This window comes from Canis lupus, chromosome 32, assembly GCF_011100685.1.
Source record: "Canis lupus familiaris isolate Mischka breed German Shepherd chromosome 32, alternate assembly UU_Cfam_GSD_1.0, whole genome shotgun sequence".
In the NCBI taxonomy this organism is placed as follows: Eukaryota; Metazoa; Chordata; class Mammalia; order Carnivora; family Canidae; genus Canis; species Canis lupus.
The window spans coordinates 1,154,355-1,167,341 of NC_049253.1; the positions used below are offsets into that span (position 1 = coordinate 1,154,355).

The 12,987-nt window shown below is 36.6% G+C and overlaps 1 protein-coding gene across 8 annotated transcripts in view; it reads left to right on the plus strand.

Annotated features, from left to right (window-relative positions):
* The window catches only part of LOC100685341 (rho GTPase-activating protein 20-like), an 87,098-nt gene that overhangs the window by 48,380 nt on the left and 25,731 nt on the right, over positions 1 to 12,987 (plus strand). The gene's annotated exons all lie outside the window — the stretch shown is intronic.

Here is a 12,987-nt window from a genome sequence, read left to right on the forward strand (position 1 = left end):
GCATGTTGGCCATGTCTATGTCTTCTTCTGTGAGATTTCTGTTCATGTCTTTTGCCCATTTCATGATTGGATTGTTTGTTTCTTTGGTGTTGAGTTTAATAAGTTCTTTATAGATCTTGGAAACTAGCCCTTTATCTGATATGTCATTTGCAAATATCTTCTCCCATTCTGTAGGTTGTCTTTGAGTTTTGTTGACTGTATCCTTTGCTGTGCAAAAGCTTCTTATCTTGATGAAGTCCCAATAGTTCATTTTTGCTTTTGTTTCTTTTGCCTTCGTGGATGTATCTTGCAAGAAGTTACTATGGCCGAGTTCAAAAAGGGTGTTGCCTGTGTTCTTCTCTAGGATTTTGATGGAATCTTGTCTCACATTTAGATCTTTCATCCATTTTGAGTTTATCTTTGTGTATGGTGTAAGAGAGTGGTCTAGTTTCATTCTTCTGCATGTGGATGTCCAATTTTCCCAGCACCATTTATTGAAGAGACTGTCTTTCTTCCAATGGATAGTCTTTCCTCCTTTATCGAATATTAGTTGCCCATAAAGTTCAGGGTCCACTTCTGGATTCTCTATTCTGTTCCACTGATCTATGCGTCTGTTTTTGTGCCAGTACCACACTGTCTTGATGACCACAGCTTTGTAGTACAACCTGAAATCTGGCATTGTGATGCCCCCAGATATGGTTTTCTTTTTTAAAATTCCCCTGGCTATTCGGGGTCTTTTCTGATTCCACACAAATCTTAAAATAATTTGTTCTAACTCTCTGAAGAAAGTCCATGGTATTTTGATAGGGATTGCATTAAACGTGTATATTGCCCTGGGTAACATTGACATTTTCACAATATTAATTCTGCCAATCCATGAGCATGGAATATTTTTCCATCTCTTTGTGTCTTCCTCAATTTCTTTCAGAAGTGTTCTATAGTTTTGAGGGTATAGATCCTTTACATGTTTGGTGAGGTTTATTCCTAGGTATCTTATGCTTTTGGGTGCAATTGTAAATGGGATTGACTCCTTAATTTCTCTTTCTTCAGTCTCATTGTTAGTGTATAGAAATGCCACTGACTTCTGGGCATTGATTTTGTATCCTGCCACGCTACCGAATTGCTGTATGAGTTCTAGCAATCTTGGGGTGGAGACTTTTGGGTTTTCTATGTAGAGTATCATGTCATCGGCGAAGAGGGAGAGTTTGACTTCTTCTTTGCCAATTTGAATGCCTTTAATGTCTTTTTGTTGTCTGATTGCTGAGGCTAGGACTTCCAGTACTATGTTGAATAGCAGTGGTGAGAGTGGACATCCCTGTCTTGTTCCTGATCTTAGGGGAAAGGCTCCCAGTGCTTCCCCATTGAGAATGATATTTGCTGTGGGCTTTTCATAGATGGCTTTTAAGATGTCGAGGAATGTTCCCTCTATCCCTACACTCTGAAGAGTTTTGATCAGGAATGGATGCTGTATTTTGTCAAATGCTTTCTCTGCATCCAATGAGAGGATCATATGGTTCTTGGTTTTTCTCTTGCTGATATGATGAATCACATTGATTGTTTTACGGGTGTTGAACCAGCCTTGTGTCCCAGGGATAAATCCTACTTGGTCATGGTGAATAATTTTCTTAATGTACTGTTGGATCCTATTGGCCAGTATCTTGTTGAGAATTTTTGCATCCATGTTCATCAGGGATATTGGTCTGTAATTCTCCTTTTTGGCGGGGTCTTTGTCTGGCTTTGGAATTAAGGTGATGCTGGCTTCATAGAACGAATTTGGAAGTACTCCATCTCTTTCTATCTTTCCAAACAGCTTTAGGAGAATAGGTATGATTTCTTCTTTAAACGTTTGATAAAATTCTCCTGGGAAGCCATCTGGCCCTGGACTCTTGTGTCTTGGGAGGTTTTTGATGACTGCTTCAATTTCCTCCCTTCAGATGGTTCTCCATGGCACCTACAAGAGTAGGGCTAGAGCAGTGGGAAATTTAAGCAAACCAGTGGAGCCTTGCTCTGGTCACTCCACAGCCTTGAACAAGCAGCTCAACTCTTTTTTTTTTTTAATACTTTTTGCTTTATTATTTTATTTATAGATCTGAGCAAAAAGTTTTGTGAACCCAAAAATATTGGTATAAATGTGTAGTATGTTTTAGCTTTGTCTCTCTTAGGAGAACACAGGCTTCTGCACCCAAAGAGACTGGCACAGTTATGTCTAGATAATTGGGTCAGCTTATTCTTGATTGGATTGTGTGCAAACATGCAGACTACATCCATAGTCTTCACTCCTCTTAATCTTTCAAACAACTCTGTGCCAATCTCCTAAATGTTAGTTCCCATCTAATATTTTCCTTAAAAAAAAAAAAGGTGCCTCAGAATGAACACGAATTTTATAGCATTAATAGTTCTTTATAGACCGCAAATTTTAGATTTCTTTCCAAAGCACATGAATGGATTTTAAGAAAATCTGTAAATGGCTATAATTTAAGAGGAAAGTATTATCCTTAAGAGAAGATTAGAATTTGGAGGGAAAAACAACCACAACTTTTATCTAGAAACTTGTTATCTTCTCCCTCTGCCCCTTCTCCTGCATGCTCTCAATCAATCAATCAATCAATCAATAAAATCTTTATTTCAAAAGGGGAAATGGGCTCACAAAATTGTGGAGTCTGGCAAGTCTAAAATCTATAGGGCAAGCTTGCAGGCTAGAAATTCAGGTAATAATTGATGTTATAGTCTTGAGCCCAAATTGCACAGGCAAATGAGAAATTCAGGCAAGGTTACTATGGCACAGTCTTGAGGCTGAATTCATTCTTCTATAGGAAACTTGTCTTTGCTCTTAAGGCCTTCAACTGTTTGGATGATGCCCACCCACACTACGGAATGTAATCTGCTTTACTCAAAGCCTACTAATTTAAATGTTATTCACGTCTAAAAAATATATTCACAGTAACGTCTACACTAGTTCTTGACCAAACTATTGGGCACCATAGCATAACCACGATAACATATAAAATTAACCATCACGGTGTGTCATTATCTATTAGGCTATGTTTTCTACCTCTTTTCCTCACTCAGCTCCACTTCGTTTCACCTTACTCCACCAAATAAAATGCAGTATGATTTCAGCCTTGTAAGGGTCTCCAATCTGCTACAGACCTAAAATCTCTGAACTAATCAGGAGTTCAAAGAGCTCTCTAGATGACACAGCCACAAAGACCAAATTCCCAACAGCTTTGTGTATCAGAGGTTTTCCTGCATGGTAGGTTTGGTGGAATAGACAATGAGTGAAAGAAGCAAATGGATATGAGGCAGGCTGATCTCAAAATGTTAATACACATTTGCCACTGAATTCACATCATGGATGGTGTATCATTTGTGTCATTATTGCTCGAAGTAAATTTTCATGAAGTCTATGTCAAGACTGATGGAGTGTGGCTAGGTAAGGGTGGATCTGAGCTGCTCTTTCATTCTGTATTTGGAATCTCAGTAGTCATCTCCTGGGTTTTTTTAGAGCAGAACTGATACAGCATTCAGGGGCATTTCAAACTCTTGAAATGACATTTGAAAGCATTCAAATGAATGCAAGTAGCTGCATAAAGTAAGCACTAAAACGTGAGATTAACTATTGCTCTGCTTTATGAGCCCTTTCATGTTTTTCTTCTAGCACCGTGGTAATAATAAAACTTAATTGTAGCAGCCTTGGCAGTTTAAAAACAGCACATATGTATTTCCACATTTGATTCTTCCTCCAAATAGCACCATGGACAAATATTGTTCTACAGATATGAAACTGGGGATTCAGAATTCAGATTTCACTTGCTGAAAACAAATAGTAAATATTGGGTCAGAAGTAGATCACAGCTTTATCCACTACATCATCTAGTCTGTTAAACATTCTCAATTGCTGTTCAGGGAAATAAAAATCATTATGTTTCTAAAGTAAATTATGAACCAACAGCCCCGAACGACTTGTGTTTGAGGTAAGAGTTCTTACACAAGAAAAAAAAAAAGCAACTATTTGTGGCATTACCATGAAAGTCTCTTACTGTGAACTGTCAGAGAAAAAAATTAAATTTACATGACTCTCATTGATTTAAAATGTAACATAAAAAAACTAGAAGAAAAAAGAAATGGTGTTTTGCGTTATGATAATAAAGGAAGTAATTTTCTTTTGTGTCTGGTAATTGCATTGGAAAACGTTTAAAAAATAAGTACAACTCAAACTTAACTAGATCTTTGAAGAAGTAGAGGAAGGAGGAGATTCATTCTGAGGATCAGCTTGATCTTTGCTTCTTTCACAGAGATCAAAAGACTTATTGTTATTTGAGAGGGGAAAAGCAGAATTCCATTAGGACTGAGATGAAGGATGGTGGGAGCAGAGTAGCTGCTTTCCAGTACTTCCTAATTGGGTATCCTGTCTCCAACAAGATACTCTTAATTGATTCTTCAAAATCTTAATTTCAGTAATTAAGCCATTTAGACATTGGAAGGATGTTAAACAGAGTCCAGTAAGAGCAACAGGATTCAAAGTCACTTCAAATGACTAGAGTGGCAAAGAGATGAAGGGATTGGAAAACAGGAAACTTTTTTCCTGGCCCTCTAAAGTTAATCTGCAGTGCCTCAAATGAGTTCATTTATCATTCTTGGGCCAGATAATAGGTCTCAGAAATCTCAGAACTGGTTCTCTCTATATAAATCCATCCTTTGTTTTAGATACAAAACTTAATTATTCCCATTCTGTCCTCAGCACGCTGACTTCTGAGCCCAGCCCAACTCACAATCTGCGGACTGAAAGTGTAGTTAGGGGCCTGAATTATGTGACAAAATGTTCTTAGTTTTACTAAAATCAAACTCATCACACATAATACAGTAAGTTCTGAAGTTGGTTTTGTTGTTGTTGTTTTTTTGTTGTTGTTGTTGTTTTTAAAGCACAACCACAACAAAAGTAAGTGATAAAGCCCCAACTGTATTTCCTTTCCATGACAATGAACAATGAAATGTTCTCTGTTTCTGAGAGGATCATTTGTTCTATAGAAAGTAATTTAATAAAAAAAAAAAAAGATCATTTAAAAAGGCACATCTTAGAGCAGTACAGACATTTAAAATTTGGGCCACGTATTTATGTTTTAAACTGCAGTTATTACTCATTCTCTATCTTTTGCCATTTGCTTATCTCATTTGACAAGCATATTCTCAATAGCCTTTATCTCTTTCTCCATATATGGAATACCAATCACATACAGTTGAAAATCCGGAAAATTAGCATTCTATAAACAACAGTCACTTTCTTTCATGGTGCTTCATTTTATTTACTATAGAGCTTTTATCGATATTGCCTGGAATGACTTGCTCTTTTGTTGAGTTTATGGTTGATTTTTATCTCAGCAGACCGTAAGTTCCATGAAAGCAGAGCCATTTTCTGTCACGTGTTCTAGAGCCTGAGCCCCAAAGAGGTGTGCTTGGCACATAGTTTTGTTTTGTTTTTGTTTTGTTGTTTTAGAGAGAGAAAGCTTATGCATGGGTGGGGGAGGGGATGGGCAGAGAGAGGGAGAGAGAAAAATCCACGCTCAGCATGGAGCCAATATGGGGCTCCATCTCATGACCCTGAGATCATGACCTGAGCCAAAATCAAGAGTAGGACACTTAACCAATTGACACTTAGCCCACCTGGGTGCCCCAAGTTATTCATGTATTTTAATAAATTCCAGGCACAGGACTAGACACATTGTGGACATTACCTCATTTAATTCTCAAAGTGATCTTGAAATGTAAATATATTATCCCTTTTTCACAATGAGGAATCAAGGCTTAAAGGAATTAAGTAACTTGTGAAAAATCAAACAATAAGGAATTTAGGTCTTCTGTGTGTTCTGTTTGGGGACCATGTTATAAGAAATGTTCCCAAAGTAGGCCATGGCTATAAACAAGATGATTGTGGGTACTAAACAAAGTGGCATTAAGTAACAACAGCATCAGACCATAAAAAAATTATTCCCTTTAAAACTTCTTTGTAATTAACTTTATTACATCAATGATAAAGTCTCAAATTGGTGTCAGTTTGTATTTATTGCTCCTGCAGTAATTACTACTCTCCTCTCTCTCTGTCTCCTTATTTCACTTAAGGGCAGGTAAGAATATAAACCCAGATTTTGTTTGCAGTGTATAAATTTTCTACAACTTAAGGCAATTAGTTCTGGTTTCTGATTTGCAATAGTTACATAGTTCCATCATAAATAAAATTTTAGATAAAAGCCTTAAATTTACTTAAGGAAAAGATTCATTAGATAAGAGTACAGGTGGGCAGCCCGGGTGGCGCAGTGGTTTAGCGCCGGCTTCGGCCCAGCTCGTGGTCCTGCAGACCCAGGATCAAGTCCCACATCGGGGTCCCTGATGGAGCCTGCTTGTCTCTCTGCCTGTGTCTCTGCCTCTCTCTCTCTCTCTGTATTTCTCATGAATAAATAAATGAAATTTAAAAAAGATAAGAGTACAGATGATACATTTGGCAAAAAATATGGAGGTGGCACACAAAATCTGGTTTAGAAAACTCTGCTCTAAAGCAAATTTACAAAGCCCTAAAATAGAAACAATCAATATAAGGGATTGCTATGATAGGGAAACTCAGACACCTAAAATAATTATCTCCAAAGAGCTTTAAAAGTGGTGTGCTTGAGGTACAAAAAACTAACTCTACATAACTAGGGAAAATACCACTGTGATACAAATGCTGGGCATATGATTAAGTTATAGTTCCTGACTAATGCTGCCAAAAATACAGTGGGGGCATATATAAGTAATCAGAATACAAGTTAGGAAACAAAAAATGCCCAAAAGAAGAAATACATGTGATGTGAATCACACCTTGTTATCATTAAATTTGTTAATTGTAATTAATAATGACATATCAATTATATATTTGCTTAAAGTTATATATAAATATTATAAATTAACTTACTTAATTTCAGTTAATCTTGTCATACATGCTCAGAATAATGAATATCCTTTCTAAGTCTATTAGGTAAAAAGAGAAATAAAAACAGCTTTAATCTCGGGATCCCTGGGTGGCGCAGCGGTTTGGCGCCTGCCTTTGGCCCAGGGCATGATCCTGGAGACTCAGGATCAAATCCCACGTCGGGCTCCCTGCGTGGAGCCTGCTTCTCCCTCTGCCTGTGTCTCTGCCTCTCTCTCCCTCTCTCTGTGTGACTATCATAAATAAATAAAAATTTATAAAAAAAAAAAAACAGCTTTAATCTCATTTTACATAGTACACAAATGTGAAATATTCCCACTTGCAAAAGTGCTGGGCACTCTTATAATTGCAAGAAAAGCCTCGATGGGTTTGGCAAACATGACCTGCTAAATTGCCAACCATCTAAAAGTAATCAAATTCATAACCCTGGTAAAGCTTCCCAATCTTTAATATGGCACCAAGTCAGTGCTTCACTAAGGTATGGTGCTGCCTGAGAAACTGTCCTCACTTATTCTACTTCTGGGTAAACCTTTAACAATGAAGGGACTGGATTTGCTCTTATATTCTTTATGCTGACATCTGTTTATAGGGAGTAGCAGAGTAAATTCACGTGGTCCAAAAGCCTGGGCTTCCTGTGAGGCCACCTGTCCATCGCTTGCTACTTTCTGCAAACAGCTTCAAAGGTATAAGCTAACATAGGACATCTGCTGCTGTCCTACTCCAGAGAGGCCATCTGATGACATGGAGAGCATGGACCTGAGAGCATAGGCTCTACGTTCAAATTCTAACTCTTCCATTTATTTGAGCAAGTTGCTTAATTTCTCTTGGCCTGAATTATTTCAACTGCAAATTGGGTGAAAGAATCTTATTAGGAGATTTTGAACATTAAGTGAAATAAAGCAAGAGAATATTCGGTGAGGTTATCCAGCACATAATAAAACCTCAATTATCATTAGCTATGATTAGACTGCATTATGAAGTACAGTGTTTTCTCCTCAGGGCTTTCCAGAGCCCTTGGGAAACATGAGCCTTTTAATCTTCCCCTCTCGTGCCCCTTACCTAGTGGAGTGCTTCAGGCATGTGACTCTGGGCTATTTCCTCAGCCCCTCAAGTTCTCTCTCTCTCTCTCTCTCTCTCTCTCTCCTTCTCCCTCTCTTTCTCTGCTGTATCTCCCTTGCCAGGAGAGTCAATCTTGAAGTACTACCTCCCCCAGTGGCTCAAATACTTTTCCTTCTGCTCTACAAACAAAGAGAAAGGTGGCATTAAAATTCAAACAGGGGGGATCCCTGGGTGGCTCAGTGGTTTGGCGCCTGCCTTTGGCCCAGGGTGAGATCCTGGAGTCCCGGGATCAAGTCCCACATCAGGCTCCAGGCATGGAGCCTGCTTCTCCCTCTGCCTGAGTCTCTGTCTCTCTCTAATAAATAAACAATAAATTAATAAATAAATAAATCTTTAAAGTTCAAACAGGGATTTTGTGATTTTTCCAGAGAGGCGACTTTCACATATCCTCTGTAGAATCAGTCTAGAATGTTCATCTCATTTGCCACTCTCTTCATTAGCTGGCTAAGAGTTAACATTTAATACAATGCTTGCCCTAATCTTTTTATAGCCACTGACTGCGCCTCCCTGGAAACTTCCACATTTTGTTTCTGATAAACAGCATGTTAGACATTTGCCCAAACAAAACAAAGAAAGTGTTTGAACTCAGCCTGTGCTATTTTTGCATACTTTTACTTTATAGACAAGTGCTACAATAAAGACAACGTGTAAGTTTAGGGAGATAGAGCATGTAAGACCCCCAGACTTATTGGCCTGCGTACAGAACAAAATGTTTAATCCTTCAGAATATCTATCTGGAGAAACAATCATTCCTGAAATGTTATAGCTTCAGTTGTGTGTGCTGAGTGTGAAACAGGCCCCCAGTGGCTGTAGCCATTTGGCTTTTGGAGAATCAACTGGACCTGAGAAACCACAGAACAAGATCTTCTCTTTAACTTGGTTTTTAGTGGTAAAAACCTGAGGCTGGATTGTTCAAATATCCTTAGATTCTCAACATACCAGAGTCCCCTTATTGTAAATTCCCTCTTGGGGCTTAAGCAAGCATAAGTGGGTGTCTGTTACATATATACAAAAGAATCCAACTTTAAAACTGAAATTTTAAAACCTTTAAGGATATTAAACTGGTCATCAATATATTAGGCTTCTGTATGTCTTAGTACATTTTTTTCACTATAAAAAACTCATCTACTTGTTTCAAGAGCCAACAGGTAGGGTCAACTACCTCTAAAAAAATATCAGTAAAGAAAAACACTCTTATTCAGTGAATTTCTCAATGTAATGGGGCATATAAAACATGCACATACATAGTATTTCAGATTTCATTTTACCTTCACCAAAATTATGTTCTCATTAAAATGACCTAAATCTTTTGAATTAAAAGAACAGGAGTTTCTTATAATATTCAATATTCAATAATCTTGTGATATTACTAATATTATATATATAGGATTTTAGGCAGTGACATGATATACTTTTGCAAATGTGTATCATTTATTTGAGGCAGATTTTCAGGAATTTGTACTGGGAAGTCATAATAGCTGTTTTACTTCTTTTTGTAATGTATATCTTGAGAAATTTACTCCCCCTATACTTCCTGAAGTTCTTCTTTGACTATTACAATTATCCTTCCAACATACCACACACTTTCCTGTCACTGCATCTTTTTTTGATGCTATCTCTCCCCTCAAGTAAGTTTGCAAGGAAAACTTTGATTTATCTTGCAGAACCTGATTTAAATATCACCATCTCTGGCAAGTATTCCCTATGTACTTTCTATCTCTACCTCTTTGAGTAGAAGCAATTTTTTACTTTCCATTTATCTTTCATCATATCACTTTGTAAAACCATCTAGTATTTTTATGATCTGCTCTATTAGTAATTTCAGGTCTGTCATCCAAAGTTATCTATAAGTCCCTTTATGGCAAAAAACAGGTCTTCTTCATAATTGCGTCTTTCTAGCACACTAGACAATTTCTCATTGATAACCGACGTTTAGTACATGTTTGTTGTTGCAAAGAAATTTCAGCTCAGAAAAATGTGAAGAAAATTTCAGGTGATCCTAGAGTAATGGTTCTGAGAATTATTAAAAGGTTCTTAAATACAGTATTAGGGCTTTTTGTGGTTTAGATGTATTTTTTCCATTTATGATTCTATTAAAGTTTTAAAAGTGGTTCAAAGTAGTTTTATCAATTTCTATTCCAAGCAACAGTGTATGAGAGTTCCAGTTGTTCCATATCTTACGAACACTTAGGGTTTTCACATTATATTTATATATTTATATACACACACACACATATTGCTGGGCTTGGCTTGACATCTTATTCAGTATTTTTGTTTCTAGTGTTTATAAGTGAAGTTAGACTATATTAATCTTTTCTTAATTTGATCATTTATTTCCTCCATTCCACTTTGTTTTTTATGTTTTTGTTTTTGTTTTTTGGGGTTTTTTGTTTTTTTTCTCCATTCCACTTTGTGTATATTCTTCCTTTTTTCTAGTTTCTTATATTGAAAACTTAGATTCACACAGATTCAATCTCTGTATTTGTGTATTTATGTGCATATATACATATGTATGTGTGTATACATATATTTATGTATTAGATACATCGTAATATATTTATATTGTATATCAATCATATATCCTATATATTCTTATTAATCTTTACTTCTTAATATGTATATTAATATGTAATATAATTAATATATCAATATTGGCTCTATTAATGTCAGGCAAAATAGATCTTAAGATAGAATTATTTTCTGAAGATGTTTAAGTTCTAATAATATATATTTAATATATGTACTATATATGTAATATATAATACATATATAAGCTAATATATGAGATAATATATACTAATAGCATAAGAATATCTTATATCTATATCCTGTTACTTATATAACATGCATTTAATATATGTACATTAATTATATATTATATAAGTCTATAATATATAAGTTTAAGATCTAAAGATATCTATCTAATATATATACAAATAAATATTAGAATTATATATGAAAGATATTTGATTATATATTCGACTATAATTTTTCATTTATATGCAATTTAATATATAATCATGTTACTATATGATATATAATTGATATATATTATGCGTCTATTCACTATATATTAATATATTATATAATTTATACTTTCTGCATAATCTGCCCAGATAGGTGAGATTCTTTCTCACCACATTAACTTTCTGTGCTTATGCTACTTGTTTTGTCTTGATTACTTAAAAAAATAAAACTCAGAAGTTCTTACTTCTGAGACAGCTAAGATTGCTTATAGTTACCCTAACTTCTTATGTTTATTTATAAATACTGTGTTGTCATTTCAATTAGCAAGAAACCAAGCTACAACCATTCATTGTTCGCAGGTATTTATGTTAAAAGTCAAGCGACCAATCTCTTTTGCTAATGCTTTTGAATTTTCTTCTCAAAGCCAGCCACAAAATTTAGAAAAATCAAGGGTAAATGAATGAACAAATCCAAGATATCTCTTTAAACTATTTTGTTTTCTTTTTTTTTCTTACCTTACAAACGGTAACAGTAGGAAATACTACTAGAAATAATCTTTTTCGTGTGTGTATTCTATTTCATTATTAGCTCAGTACTATCACAAAAGCTATGAGAGAAGAATTATGAAATTAGACAAGTTTCAACTTTATTGGTTGTTACATTCTGGTAAAAGTGTTATTAATCTAAAAATATTTATGAGATTATATACTTTTTTAAAAAAATATTTATTTATTTATTTATGATAGAGAGAGAGAGGGGCAGAAGAGACACAGGAGGAGGGAGAAGCAGGCTCCATGCCAGGAGCCTGACATGGGACTCGATCCCGGGACTCCAGGATCGCACCCTGGGCCAAAGGCAGGTGCCAAACCACTGAGCCACCCAGGGATCCCTGAGATTATATACTTTTAGAAAAGTACTCATATTTCACGCACAACATGTTACTACCCTAAAGGAAAACAGATATAATCCTTATATAACATTTGTATATCATATCCAAAAATAGGGTTTTACTTTCCTCCATTCTGATGTTGTTGGTTACTGATTTAATTAACCATTGTAGTTCATCCTTATCCTCAACAGGTAATATTGATTTCCTTTCCTGCTTGCCCAAAAGCTCTGACATGAGGCAGAGGCCAAACACTGTTTTTTTATAAGGTAGGGGAGTTTCACAGCCTCATGAAAAGGACTGTACTAGGAACTCTAATAATGCCTCAAGAAATGGACTCAAAATATAGCACAGAAGCAGCAGCTTTTTTTTTTTTAAGATTTTACTTATTTATTCATCAGAGACACACATAGAGAGGCAGAGACATATGCAGATGGAGAAGCAATCTCCCTGTGGGGAACCCCATGTGGGGCCCAGTCCGGGACTCTGGGATCACTCCCTGAGTCAAACGCACATGCTCGACCACTGAACCACCCAGGCATCCCATGGAGCAGCAGTTTGAAACACACCTAGATTGATTTCCTCATATCACAACTTGTGCTGGGGGTGTAGGGATCTTCAGGAGACTTCTCCAAGAACAAAAGAGCTGATGGATGCAACTGCACTCCCCTACCCCTCAGCCTGTATATCTGGACAACTGCAGGATTCAGCATGAATACTGTCCATTTAGCTTTCTAACACTTCATTCCTTACCCCAGTATTCTCCTGAGGACCTGTCCACTTCAACACACCCTCAGCAGGAGTCAATCCAAAGCTGTGTCACAAGACTGGCAGTGTGCAAGCAGCCCTAACAGGGACCAGCACCACTTCACAATGACTCCTGCCCTGCGGAGAGGGAAAGAAACCACACATACAGTTTGACTGCAGCCCCAGCAGTGGGCTGGGACCAGACATCTGTTCTATAGGCTCCAACCACCAACAAATTTCGCAGGGCACAACATAGGGAGCCTGCCCTGCAGTTCAGTGAGACTGAAGCTCTGGAAAACTGCTGGTCTGAGTAAACTCAAGCCCAAGG